This window comes from Furipterus horrens, unplaced genomic scaffold, assembly GCF_987537825.1.
Source record: "Furipterus horrens unplaced genomic scaffold, mFurHor1.1.pri manual_scaffold_1, whole genome shotgun sequence".
Taxonomy (NCBI): domain Eukaryota; kingdom Metazoa; phylum Chordata; class Mammalia; order Chiroptera; family Furipteridae; genus Furipterus; species Furipterus horrens.
The window spans coordinates 57,906,185-57,919,428 of record NW_028327171.1 but is presented as its reverse complement, the minus strand read 5'-3'; the positions used below and the strand labels follow the sequence as shown (position 1 = coordinate 57,919,428).

Genomic DNA, 13,244 nt, shown 5'->3' with positions numbered 1-13,244 from the left:
TGCGCCCGGCCTCCCTGGCCGCGTCTGGCGTCTCCCACGGGAGGAAGGCGCGCAGCGCGGTGCCTCCCTGGCCACCCCCGCGACTGTCTCCCGCAGGCCGATCCCGCCGGACGGGCTCCGCTGCGTCTCGTGGGCTTTCGCTCCGCGCAGCCCTCACGGAGTCGGGGCATGCGGAAGGGCAGACAGAGTAAAGGGTTTATAGCCACCGCTTTACACGGACGGAGGGGGTCTGGGGTCTGAGGTCCGAGGGGCTAAGTTACAGGCAAGACCCCTCCCTCACGTTAGCAGTGCGGACAAACGGGGGAGATGTGATTCATTTCGGGTGTACTTGCTTTGTTTCTAACATACATATATATCAGTATTTCGATTTTTCTTTTATTTATTTTATGGTCTTGTTCGTGTTATATTAGGATATACAATTTAATTGAAATTTTTTTTATTGTTGACACTATTACAGATATCCCCGTTTCCCCTCCTTTGTTCCCCTCCCCCCAACTCTCCCTCTCCTAACCTTCATCACAGTGTAGTCTGTGTCCATGGGCTATGCATATATGCATATATGTTCTTTGGCTAATCTCTTCCAGTCCCTCAACCCCCTCTCCTCTGAGATCTGTCATTCTATGCCACCATCCAGGCCTCTGGTTTTCTTTTGTTCCTCAGTTTTTTGTTCATTAGATTCTACATATGAGTGAGATCATATGGTATTTGTCTTTCACTGACTGGCTTATTTTGCTTAGCATAATCATCTCCAGGCCCCATCCATGCTGTTGCAAAGGGCGAGTTCTTTCTTTTTTACAGCCACCAGAATTCCATTGTGTAAATGTATCACAGCTTTTTTATCCACTCATCTACTAATGGGTACTTGGGCTTTTTATAGACTGTTGCTATTATTATAAATAACCTTACTCCTAGGAACATAGGGGTGCATATATTCTTTCTGATCAATGTTCTGGGATTCTTAGGATATATCCCTAGAAATAGGATTGCTGTCAAAAGGCAGTTCCATTTTTTTTTTTTTTTTTTTAGGAAACTCCATACTGTTTTCCATAGTGGCTACTCCAACCTGCATTCCCACCAACAGTGCAGTAGGGTTCCCTTTCTCCACATCCTCACTGTCACTTGTTGTATGTGAGGTGATATTTCATTGCACGTTTGAAATGCAGTAAGGTTGATTTCCCACCTAACTAAAAGGGTTTGGATTCAGAACAATTGCAACAATTGGAATAGAAAGAAAACCTCCATCTATGTGTCTCACATGATTATCTTGAAGCAGTAGTATCATTTCCATTTAATTTGGAAAAGCCAAAACTGCCCATCATCACACTGACAAATGCTATGAAATTTTTAGGCCAGTGACAATAGGCAGAAGAGCATATTAACATCTTGATTAGCACAAAAGACAGAATTATCACTTTTTACATATAATGTGATTGTATACCTTGAATGTCCCCAGGAAACAAATGAAATCTCAAAAAAAAAAAAAAAAAAAAGATAAAAGAATTTAGTAACCAGTGTTGAATTGCATCTAACTGTAACTTACAGATCTCACTAGATATTATGTTTGTAAACTGGAAAATACAATAGAATAAACAAACCATTCCATGTGGCATGAACTAACACAAAATTTGAAAAACCTGTTTAAGAATAATAAAACTCTAAGGACATATGAAAATACATTAAGTGTATATATGAGAATATGTAGGTGCAAATACAATAAAATACATTTTTACAGATAAAGATATCGCTTCTCTACGAGATGTACAAATTAAATTCCTAACTGAATTTTTTGTTTAAAGCAACTGTTTAGCTCATAGAAAAATAACTTGTCAGAAGGATTTTAATTAAAAGAAAAAAATACATATATTGTGGGGACTTCACTACATAAGAAAAGGTACTATATAGCTATAGTGATTAAAAGGCAATGATAGAGGGAATAGAGTTACTAATCAATAAATCAATGAAACTGAAGACACAGATTTAAGAATAAAAAGAAAGCTACATTTGATAAGTATATTTTAAATCTGGGGTAGAGGTGAAATAACATTTAATTGATCATGTTGAACAATTAGGTATTTATTTGGGAAAACTCATAATAAAATTGAAACTTTTGGGGAGTGGGATTGTTGGAGGGAATAGGGGTACTGGGTGGAGGTGGCAAAAGGAAAAGAAATTGGGACAACTGTAACAGTATAATCAATAAAATATACTTTAAAAATCGGAACTTTCCCTCTGAACACACAGATGTAATCTAGATGACATAAATTTAAATATAAATTAATGAAACTAAAAAGTAAAAGAAGAAAACCTGAGTAAATATTTGTGAGCATGGCATGTGGTGAAAACATTTTTGAGGTTGATACCAAAACCTAAAGCTCAGGAACATGATTCTTATTAATATTTGCATGCAAAACAAACAAAAAAACATAAACAGGGACATTGCTAATAGGAAAAGCAATTTTACTGATATACCTAGAACATTAATGACTTTTGAAATTAACAATCCAATTTGAAGATTAAAAGAATCAATTCAAAGCAAAAGAATGAAAATGGCAAGCAGTATAATGACTCAGCCATTAATTGTCAGAAAAATGCAACTAAAGTTAAGACACTTTTTGCCTGTTTTACTGATCTTGAAATTCAGGTGATAGAATTGTTGATGTGATGGGAGAAATACACTTTTACAAATTCTTAGTGGAATGTATTTGTAAAACTTATATGGTGATCACAAATTTTTTCAAATATTAATTCATTTATTGGAATTTATCATGGTCCTAAGTGTACAAATAAAAATCTTTGTTAAAGTTGTTCACAGTAGGATAATTGGCACTATAGTAAATTTGGAAATAACTGTATGACTATTGATTCAGATTTGGTTACATAATTTATGGTACATTCAAAAGTGAAATAATATGTAGTTTAAAAAATTTGATATCTCTAGATATTCTATCTTGTAAATACGTTCAAAGAATGTAAATTAAAACACACCGAGAAATTAAAGGGGATATGTTTGTGTCTGTGTGTGTGTGTGTGTACACGCACAGTAATACATTTTTGTAAATTAATGACTGAATTATATACATTCATGTTCTAATACACAGTTATATAATTTATGCATGTTCATAAAGGAAAAATGATGTTATAGTAGGAAAAATAATAAAACTAAATAAATATCCTCAGGGATGTAATTAATAATTTACAAAAAATAGTTCCTTTCTGGATTATTAGTTATCATTCACTGTAGAAGAAATATATGTTATTCACAAAGCTTTCCATATTCTTTTTATTTACTTTCTCTTTGAATTTCTCTTTCAGCTTCTTCCTTTGAAAATCCCTTCCTTACTCTTCTTCCTTGACATTGCTATGATATTTCTTGTAGGCACAGAATCGAAAAGTTTTGCCTGAAGTATTTCTTAATCTGTTAACTTCTTTAAAGACAGTAAATGCAGGACTATTCATATTCTATATATATATTAGCAGCATTGTACTAAAAGTATTCATTCTTCGGGGTGAGAGAGAGATGCTAGCCTTTAAAAAGGAAAACATCTAAAACGACTACAAAAAATACAGAATGCATGGCAAAAACAAAGTAAATATAAAAGAGAAATTTTGAAAAAAAATCTTAAAATAATTTTCATTTTTATAAACAGCAAAAAAGGAATATTAAAAAAACTAGCAAACAGAAAAACAGACAAATCAGTCAATTCTCAGAAATGGGGATGCAAACGGCATTTTTAATGAAATTTATTCAATGACATTAGTGAATAAGATCATAGGTTTCAAGTGTACATTTCTATGATACATGGTCTGTATATATTGCATTGTGTACCCACCACCCAAAGTCAAATCATCTTTTATAACCATATATTTGGCCCTCTTCACCTTTTACTACCTCCTAACCGCCTTCTCTCTGGTAACCACAATACTGTTGTCTGTGTCTGTGAGTTTCAGTTTTATATCCCACGTATGAGTGAAATCTTATGGTTCTTAGCTTTTTCTGACCGGCTTACTTTGCTTAGCATAATGTTCTCAAGATCCATCCGTGTTGTCACAAACGGCAGTATTTCATCTTTTCTTATGGCTGAGTAGTATTCCATTGTGTGTATGTACCATGTCTTCCTTATCCAAACTTCTAGCAAAGGGCACTTTGGTTGTATCCAGGTCTTGGGCACTGTGAATAATGCTGCAATGAACATAGGGGTGCATATATCTTTCTGAATAAATGCTTTCGAGTTTTTTGGTAGATGCCCAGAAGAGGGATTCCTGGGTCATATGGTAACTTTCTATTCTTATTTTTTTTTGAGGAACCTCTGTACTGTTTTCCATAGTGGTTGTACCAGTTTACATTCCCACTAGTGGTGAATGAGGTTCCCTTTATGTCCACAACCACTCCAACACTTATTGTTACCTATCTTGACGATAACAGCCATTCTGACAGGTGTGAGGTGGTATCTTATTATATTTTTGACTTGCATTTCCTTAATAGCTAGTGAAATTGATATCTTTTCATATATATTTTGGCCATTTATATGTATTCTTGGGATAAGTGTCTGTTCAGGTCCTCTGCCCATTTTTTAATTGAATTGGTGGTTTGGTGTTGAGTTGTATGAGTTTTTTATATGTTTTGGATATGTTGGAGCTGTTGTTTGCAACTACCATCTCCCATTTAGTTGGTTGCCTTTTTGTTTTGTTTTCAGTTTGTTTTGCTGTGCAGAAGCTTTTTAGTTTGATCTAGTCCCATCTGTTTATTTTTGCCTTTGCTTCCCTTGTTTTGGGGGTCAAATTCATAAAATGTTCTTTACCATTGAGGTCCCTAAGTTTAGTACCTTTGTTGTTTTCTATGTAATTTATTGTGTCAGATCTTTTATTTAGGTCTTTTGATCCATTTTGAATTAATTTTTGTATCATGAGACAAACTGTAATCTAATTTTATTCTATTGTGTGTAACTTTCCAACTTTCCCAGCACCATTTATTGAACAGGCTTTCTTTTCTCCATTGTGTTTTTGGCTCCTTTGTCAAAAATTGTTTGCCCATAGACATGTGGGTTTATTTCTGGGCTCTCAATTCTGACCCATTGGTCTTGGTGTCTGTTTTTCTGCCAATACCATGCTCTGTAGTATAATTTAAAGTTCATACCTCTGGCTTCTTTTTTTTCAGCATTGGTTTGGCTATTTGAGGTCTTTTGTGGTTCCATACAAATCTGATGATTTTTTTGCTCTATTTCCTTTAAAAATGTTGTTGAGATTTTGATGGGGATTTCATTAAATCTCTGTATTGCTTTGGGTAATATGGCCGTCTTAACAATATTGATTCTTCTAGTCCATGAACTTGGGGTATTAATTCCATTTTATTGTGTCATTTTCAATCTCTTAATACATTATGTTTTGTAGTTTTCAGTATATAAGTCCTTCACAACCTTTGTTAAGTTTATTTCTAGGTATTTTATTCTTTGGTTGCAATTTTAAAAGGAATAGTTTTCTCATTTTTTTTTTCTGAAATTTTATTTTTAGTATACAGGAAAGCAGTGGACTTTTTTTGTACATTGGTTTTGTATCCTGAAACTCTACTGTTTTTGTTTATTGTTTCTAATAGGTTTTTTTTTTTTGTGTGTGTATGTGTGTGTAGAGTCTTTAGGGTCTTCTATATACAGAATCATGACAGCAACAAAAAATGACTCTTTTACTTCTTCATTCCTAATTTAGATGTCTTTCATTTCTTTCTCTTGTCTGATTGTTCTGGCTAAGACTTCCAGAACTAGGCTGAATGGGTGGTGAGAATAGGCATCCTTGGCGTGTTCCTGATTTTAGAGGAAAGATTTCAGTTTTTCACCATTCAGTATAATATTAGCCGAGGGTTTGTCATATATGGCCTTTATTATGTTGAGGTACTTTCCTTCTATACCCATTTTATTGAGTGTTTTAGTCATAAATGGATCTTGTATCTTATCAAGATCATATGATTTATCATTTGTTTTGTTAAAGTGTTATATTACAATGATCAATTTGCATATGTTGAATCATCCTTGTGCCCTTGGAATGAACCCCACTTGATCATAATGTATTATTTTTTGATGTATTTTGTTTAGGATTTTTGCATATGTACTCATCAGAGGTATTGGTTTATAGATTTCTTTTTTATGTTATGTTTGCCAAGGGTTAGTATCAAGGTTATGTTGGCCTCATAAGATGTTAGGAAGTATTGGCCCTTCTTCAGTTTTTTGGAAGAGCTTGAGAAGGATAGGTATCAAATCTCTGAAAGTTTGGTAGAATTCATGAGTGAAGCCATCTTTTCCTAGATGGTTACTTTTTGGGGAGGTTTATGATGGTTGTTTTCAATTTCCCCACTGCTGATGAGTCTTTTTAGGTTTTCCAGTTCTTCATGATTTGGTCTAGGAAGATTGTGTATTTTAGGAGCTTATTCATTCTTCTAGGTTATTAAATTTGGTGACATAAAGTCCTTCACAGTTATTCTGGCATGATCTTTTGTATTTCTGTAATGTCTGTGGTAACTTCTCTTTCATTTCTGATTTTGTTTATGAGTCTTTTTTCTTTTTTCCTTAGTGAGTCTAGCCAGAGATTTGTCAATTTTATTAATCTTTTCAAAGAACCAGCTCTTTGTTGTATTAATTTTTTGTATAGTCTTTTTGTTCTCTGTTTCATTTAATTCTGCTCTAAATTTTTATTTTTTTGTTTGTTCTTTTTCATTTAAAAAACTTTATATATGGATATATATATATATATATATATATATATATATATATATATCATCGTCGTCGGCAGCCGTCCATCTCGAGAGACGATGGTGTAGCTTCTTAAGAGTCTATCTGCACCGCCGAGAATGGCTGTGTAGTCCGACTCGGGAGTGACACGGTATCTGTCTCCTCCCGTGTTGAATCAACATCTTACGATGACGCTGGAGTGTCCTCTCCAGTGGAGCTGAAGCTACAGAGCCTGGGCAGGGTGATATGGAGGGTCTGCTGTTGCCCATGCAGCAGACCCCCCCTCTCTTCGCAGCTGAAGGGTCCAAGGGAAAGACGGAGTCAATACAGCTTGGCTTCAGGTGCGCCGCAGGAGTTGCCGGTGTTGACTACAACGTCAAACCGCCTTAGGGACTCCGGCTCCGGATTTTCTGTCGGGGTTTACTCCCTTAGCCTTTCCCCTGAAGAGGTATGCCACAAGGCAGCGGAGGTTTTTTGGAATCAGAGTTTTCCTTCTCTGATGTGCCCTGACTGGAAGATCGAACCAGCGACACTTAGCTCGCAGGCCGACGCTCAATCCACTGAGCCAAACCAGCCAGGGATATATATATATATATATATATATATATATATATATATATATATATATTTCCTTTGTTTTTGTTTGCTTTAATTTTTATTATTTTCTTCCTCCTGCTGACCCAAGTTGCTTTTGTTCTTCTTTTTCTAGTTCTTTAAGATGTAATGTTAGGTTATTTACTTGGGATTTCTCATTTCTTCTTTTTTTCTTTCCTTTTTTAATCATTTTTTCTTTTCAATTAGAGTTAATGTACAATATCTGCTTAGTGATTAGACATTATATAGCCTAGTAAGTGATCATCCCGATAAATCTCGAACCTATCTGATACCATACATAGTTAGTAGAATGACTGTTCTGAAGAAAACCAATCTGTACTTCTTAATCCCTTTATCTTCTTCACCCATATGCTCAAATCACCTCACATCTAACAATCGTCAAAATGTTCTTTGTATCTATGAGTCTGTTTTTGTTCTGCTTATTCATTTATTTTGTTTTTTTAGATTCAATTGTTAATAGATACATGTTTATTGCCACTTTATTGTTCATATTTTTAATCTTTTTTCTTCTTCTTAAAGAAGACCCATTAAGATTTCATGTAATAGTGGTATTGTGGTGATGAACTTCCTTAGCTTTTTCTTGTCTGGGCAGCTCTTCATATGTCCTTGTATTCTAAATGATAGCTTTGCTGTGTAAATAATCTTGGTTGTAGGTTCTCCTTGTTTTTCATCACTTTAAATAGTTCTTCCCGCTTCCTTCCAGCCTGCAAAGTTTCTGTGGAGAAATCATCTGACAGTCCAATGGGAGCTTCCTTGTAGGTAACTTACTGCTTTTCTCTTGCTGCTTTTAAGGTTCTCTCTTTGTTTTTAATTTTTGGCATTTTAATTACGATGTCTTGGTGTGGGTTCCTTTGAGTTTATCTTGTTTGGGACTCTTATGTGCTTCCTAGACTTTCATGTATATTTACTTCACTAGGTTAGGGAAGTTTTCTGTCATTATATTTTTAAATAGGTTTTCTAGTTCTTGCTTTCTCTCTTCTCTTTTTGGCACCCCCATGATGTGAATGTTGGTATGCTTGAAGTTGTTCCAGAGGCTCTTTACACTGTCTTCCCAACTTGGGTGATAAGGGAGTCTATGCCATACATTATTCCATGCTACCAAGACAGAATCAAAGCAGCTCTACCCAATACATAGAAATAAACACAGTGAAGCTGCCAAAACGAGGAGACAAAGAAACATGGCACAAATGAAAGAACAGATCAAAACTCCAGAAAAAGAACTAAACAAAACAGAGAGAAGCAATCTATCAGATGCAGAGTTCAAAACACTTGTTTTAAGGATGCTCAAGGAACGTAGTGAGGATTTGAACAGCATTAAAAAGATCTAGTCAGAAATGAAGGATATACTAATTGAAATAGGAAGTATGGGGTATTAAGAGTCAAGTGATTAAGCCAGGAATCAAATCAGCAATTTGTACATAAGGAAACAAAAAACAACCAATCAGAACAACAAGACAAAATAATAATAGTAGTAATGATAATAATAAACAAAGTAGTGTAGGCAGCCTTTGGGACAACTTCAAGCTCTCCAACATTTGCTTCATAGGGGTGCCAGGAGGATAAGAGAAAGAGCAAGAAATTGGGAATCTATGTGAAAAAAGAATGAAAGAAAACTTTTCCTAATGTGGTGAAGAAAATAGACATGTAAGTCCAAGAAGCATAGAGTTCTAACAAGATGTTGAGGATATGGGTGCATGGGTGCAGAGAGGCCCACTCCAAGACACGTCATAATTAAAATACCAAAGTTTAAAGATAAAGAGAGAGTCTTAAAAGCAGCAAAATAAAAGTAATTTGTTACTTACAGAGGAATCACTGTAAGACTGGCAGCTGATTTCTCAAAAGAAACTTTATAGGCTAGAAGGGATTGGCAAGAAATATTCAAAGTCATGAAAAGTGGGAAGCTACTTGCCAAGATTGCAATACCTAGCAAAGATTATCATTTAGAATCAAAGAGCAGATAAAGAGCTTCCCAGACAAGAAAAAACTAAAGGAGTTCATCAGCACCAGACCATTGTTATATGAAATGATAAAGGGACTTAAGAAAAAGATAAAAACTATGAACAACCAAATGGCAATAAGTACATATGTATCAATAATTGAATCTAAAAAAAACAAACTAAGCAAACAAGAAGAACAGAGACAGAATCATGGATATATAGAGAGTTTTGATGTTTGCCAGATGGGATGGGTAATGGGGGAATGGGTGAAGAGGTGAGGGGTTTAAGAAGTAAAATAGGTAGTTACAGACTAGTACGGGACTGTAAAGTACAGTATAGGAAATAGAGAAACCAAAGAACCTATACTCACGACCCACAGACATGAACCATGTATAGGGATTACCTGAGGGAGTTGGGGGGTGCTGGGTAGAGGGAGGAAAAGGAGGAAAATTAGGACTACTGTAATTGCATAATCAAAAAATATAATTAAAGAAAAACCCTAAATGTAGACGATTGGGAAAGATCAGAGGCCATCTTTTGGATATTCCTATCAAACGCGATTGGAACTAGGGTTCTTTAGCAATGATTTCACAGAGCCTGCCCTAAAGATGTGTGTTAATTTGAACTTTTTTCTCAGTAATGTAGTAATCTAGTTCTTTTAATAATTTAGAATCATGGGCAATGTAAATTGAAACAGTGCATCTGTTGCTTTTTTAAAATTTATTTTTATTTTATGTTTTTATGATCACACTTAATATCATGAATGTCCACTACTGAAACAAAGGTGGCCTTAATACATATATGCACCTTCTAAGTATTGATAACAGGGTATACTACAAGGAAGTTTAAGCAAAATAACAAGTATATCCTAAGTCTTTTAGCAATATATTTTTTTAATATAAAAATATGTACCCCAAGCGTTGTATTAGTCATTGCTTCTGTCCATAAATGGTCAAGTCAGAGTTCAGGAACATTAGGTCTGTTTCCCGTGCAAGAAGGGCCATTGGGATTACTCTCTGGAGAATGAGAAATGCTGTGTCTCCTTGGAGATTATGGCTTGAAAGATGGACCCTTTGCGCCTCTAGGGAAAAGCACACTCCTGGGGTAGTAGAAACAGGAGCCTGACAGATTCGCTCTGTTGGAGACTGAAGGAGAGGAGAGTGCAGACTGGACGATAGGGTGGAGTTACACTGACTCCGGAAGAGCAATTCTGGAAGGTGTGGCCACGGGGGGAATCGCCCTTGGAGAGGCTTCTGAGGTGTGCTGTGAGGGAGCTACTAGGGGTCACATTCTGGGAAGTTCCCCCCTGTTCAGAGAGCTTGGAAACAACATTCACTTCCTCTGTTTTTACTCTGGAGAACCCACACAGCATGCAGACATGACCTATGAGCAGTGTCATAGGTCATTACAATGGAGGGATCAGTGTTGAGAAAAACTATTTTCATTGCATGATCTATAACATTTTGCACCCACGATGAACCAAAAAGGCTTCCAGACTTACAAACAAATGGGCGTATTTCATCTAGTAGATGCAGCGTGCTGAGCATAGTGGGTAAAGGTTCTCCAGATGGACCTGGAGGCACCTTTGTGAAGAACTGCTTCATTGGAACAACAACCCATATTTGGTGGACCAAACATTTGTAACCTGAAAAGGTGAATAAACTATGCAAATCTTTCCATCTGTGCTGTGTATGACATGAGAGCTTTGCGATATATACACACATTTTTCTACTGCAGCTTCCTGTGGGCTTTTTCACACTTAGCTTCTGATATAATGAAGTCACATCCCAGTGCCTGTTGAACAAGACTATCAACTGTAAACTCCCTATAAATGGCCATGCCTGGCTTTTATTTCCTTTGCTCCAGATCTTCATATTTCCAGCCACATACAGTTCCGAATCATAATCCACTTCTCCCATTTTGCTCGTGCCTTTTCTTCACTGCCAGCTTTCCTCCTGCTCCCTGTGGATTGTAACCCCTCGAAGGTATCCCACCAAGCTGGCAGCACTGTCAGGACACCGTAACTCAGGCTGGCTGCAGTTGCCAGAGCTCAGGTTCAAAGCAAACCCCAAGGTGGTGCTTGCAGTGGTCTCCACCCAAAGGAACAAATTCCTGCAAATGACCAGCTGCAGTCATTGTTGCCCTTTCTGCATACAAGTTCAGCATCGGTTCCAGATATCAAATTATTTATGAGTAACTCAGGATGCATCAGGCACTGCGAGCCCCGCCTGCTCCCCAAAGACAGGGACAGAGCTAGTCACAGGGACTCCCTGGCCACCGCAGCTTCTCATTCCCCATCCTTCCTGTGCTGGAGGAAGAGTGAGCAGCACTGAGGATGGCAGGCTGGGCTGAGCGGCTCCTCTGAGAGGTACAGATGTAGGAGTAATCCGTTTAGATTTCTCATCGTATCTGTTGCTTTTAAAATCAGAGGAAGCCATTACATTTTTGTTTGTCTTTGTCTTCATTTGAAGAAATGAATAAATCCTTCATATGTTTATATTAGCAATAGGTATTTAAAGAATAATTTTAAAAGTAAGAATCAACAATCCTTTTTAACGTTGTAAGTAAAAGTTCCTTCCATACTGACTACCTGCAATTTTGTAATATTTTTGCATTGGTGATTCTTTAAATTTATTAAGCTACCATATCAGTTAAAGTTTCTCTTTGGGGAAGCACATTATTATTTTTAATATTTAAGGAATTAAGGAATGGTTTTAATGGCACAGTAATACAAAGTAAAGTTTTCACTTAGGAAATTGGCAAAGTTTAATGGAAGATAACAAGACTGAGATGGTCACTCACATATTATTTGGGTTTCAACTGAAGAAAGCCTTGCTAGAAAGAAAATTTGGCAAAATGTTTTCTAAATTGTAAAAACATTGACCTATAGAACATAAATCCATCTTAAATTAATTTATCATAAGGGAATAGCCAGAGGCATGTCCAAATATTTATGTAAATAGAAATTTTATAACATTATAATACCAAACAGGTATAGACAATAAAAACAGAATCCTTTGATGTAATTAACCTATTGTCCTTGGTAACTTATATTTAAAAAAATATATTTCTTAGTTTCACAGTATTTCTAATATTCATTATAAAACCCCCATGCATACACACAGAAGAATAAGCATACACACAGAGAATAATCACCAACATTTTAAGAATAGTTATTTTGGAACTTCCAGCCAAGATGGAGGTGTAGACAGACACGCTGTGTCTCCCTCCACAACTAAGAAGGAATACAACTACCTCAAAACTAGAAACAACTACCTCAAAACTAGAAACAACTAGAGGTTCCAGAAAATCAAACTACATAGAAGTCCAGCAAACAAAGATATAAAGAAGAAATACTCATTCAGACAGGCAGGAGGGGTGGAGTCGGGGTGGAGAGGATGCGGTGTGGTGGCAGCAGTGGCGGCAGCAGTGGCAAGCTAGTGGAAAGTGCAGTTACACATTTTAAAAAGTCAGGACGGACACCTGGGGAGTATTCCCAGCTCCTCACCGGACCTCGAAGCTCACCGTCCCAGCACTGGGGAAAATCAAGCCTCATTGCTTCTGACTCTGCAGACCCGTGGGGGTTAGGGTGAAGGCAGAAACTGCAGATCTCAGCAGAGTCTGTTTGTTTAAAGGGACCCCACGGTCCTAGAATGTTTGCAGACTCACCCACTCTGGGAACAATGGCCAGGGCAGCAGCTAGAGGGGTGCCAGTCTGGTGTGGAAATGGGAGAGGTGCCTGGAAAAGGGGCGAGTGCTGGGTTGGTGGCATTGTTCCCTCTGGGACCCCTCCCCCACCTACAGTGCCACAATGTGGTGAAACAGGCTGCCCTGTACTGATGAATCCCTAAGGCTCCACCCCTTACAATGTAACAGGAGCAACAGCTCTACCTGGGACGAGGAAGCAAACAAACACGGGAGACTGTCAGAATGAGGAGACAGAGAAGTATGGCTCAAAAGGGGAAACAGATCAAGG

General features: G+C 37.0%; 1 protein-coding gene across 1 annotated transcript in view; it reads left to right on the top strand.

Moving 5' to 3' along the window:
• The window catches only part of PLSCR4 (phospholipid scramblase 4), a 52,179-nt gene that overhangs the window by 369 nt on the left and 38,566 nt on the right, over window positions 1–13,244 (top strand). The gene's annotated exons all lie outside the window — the stretch shown is intronic.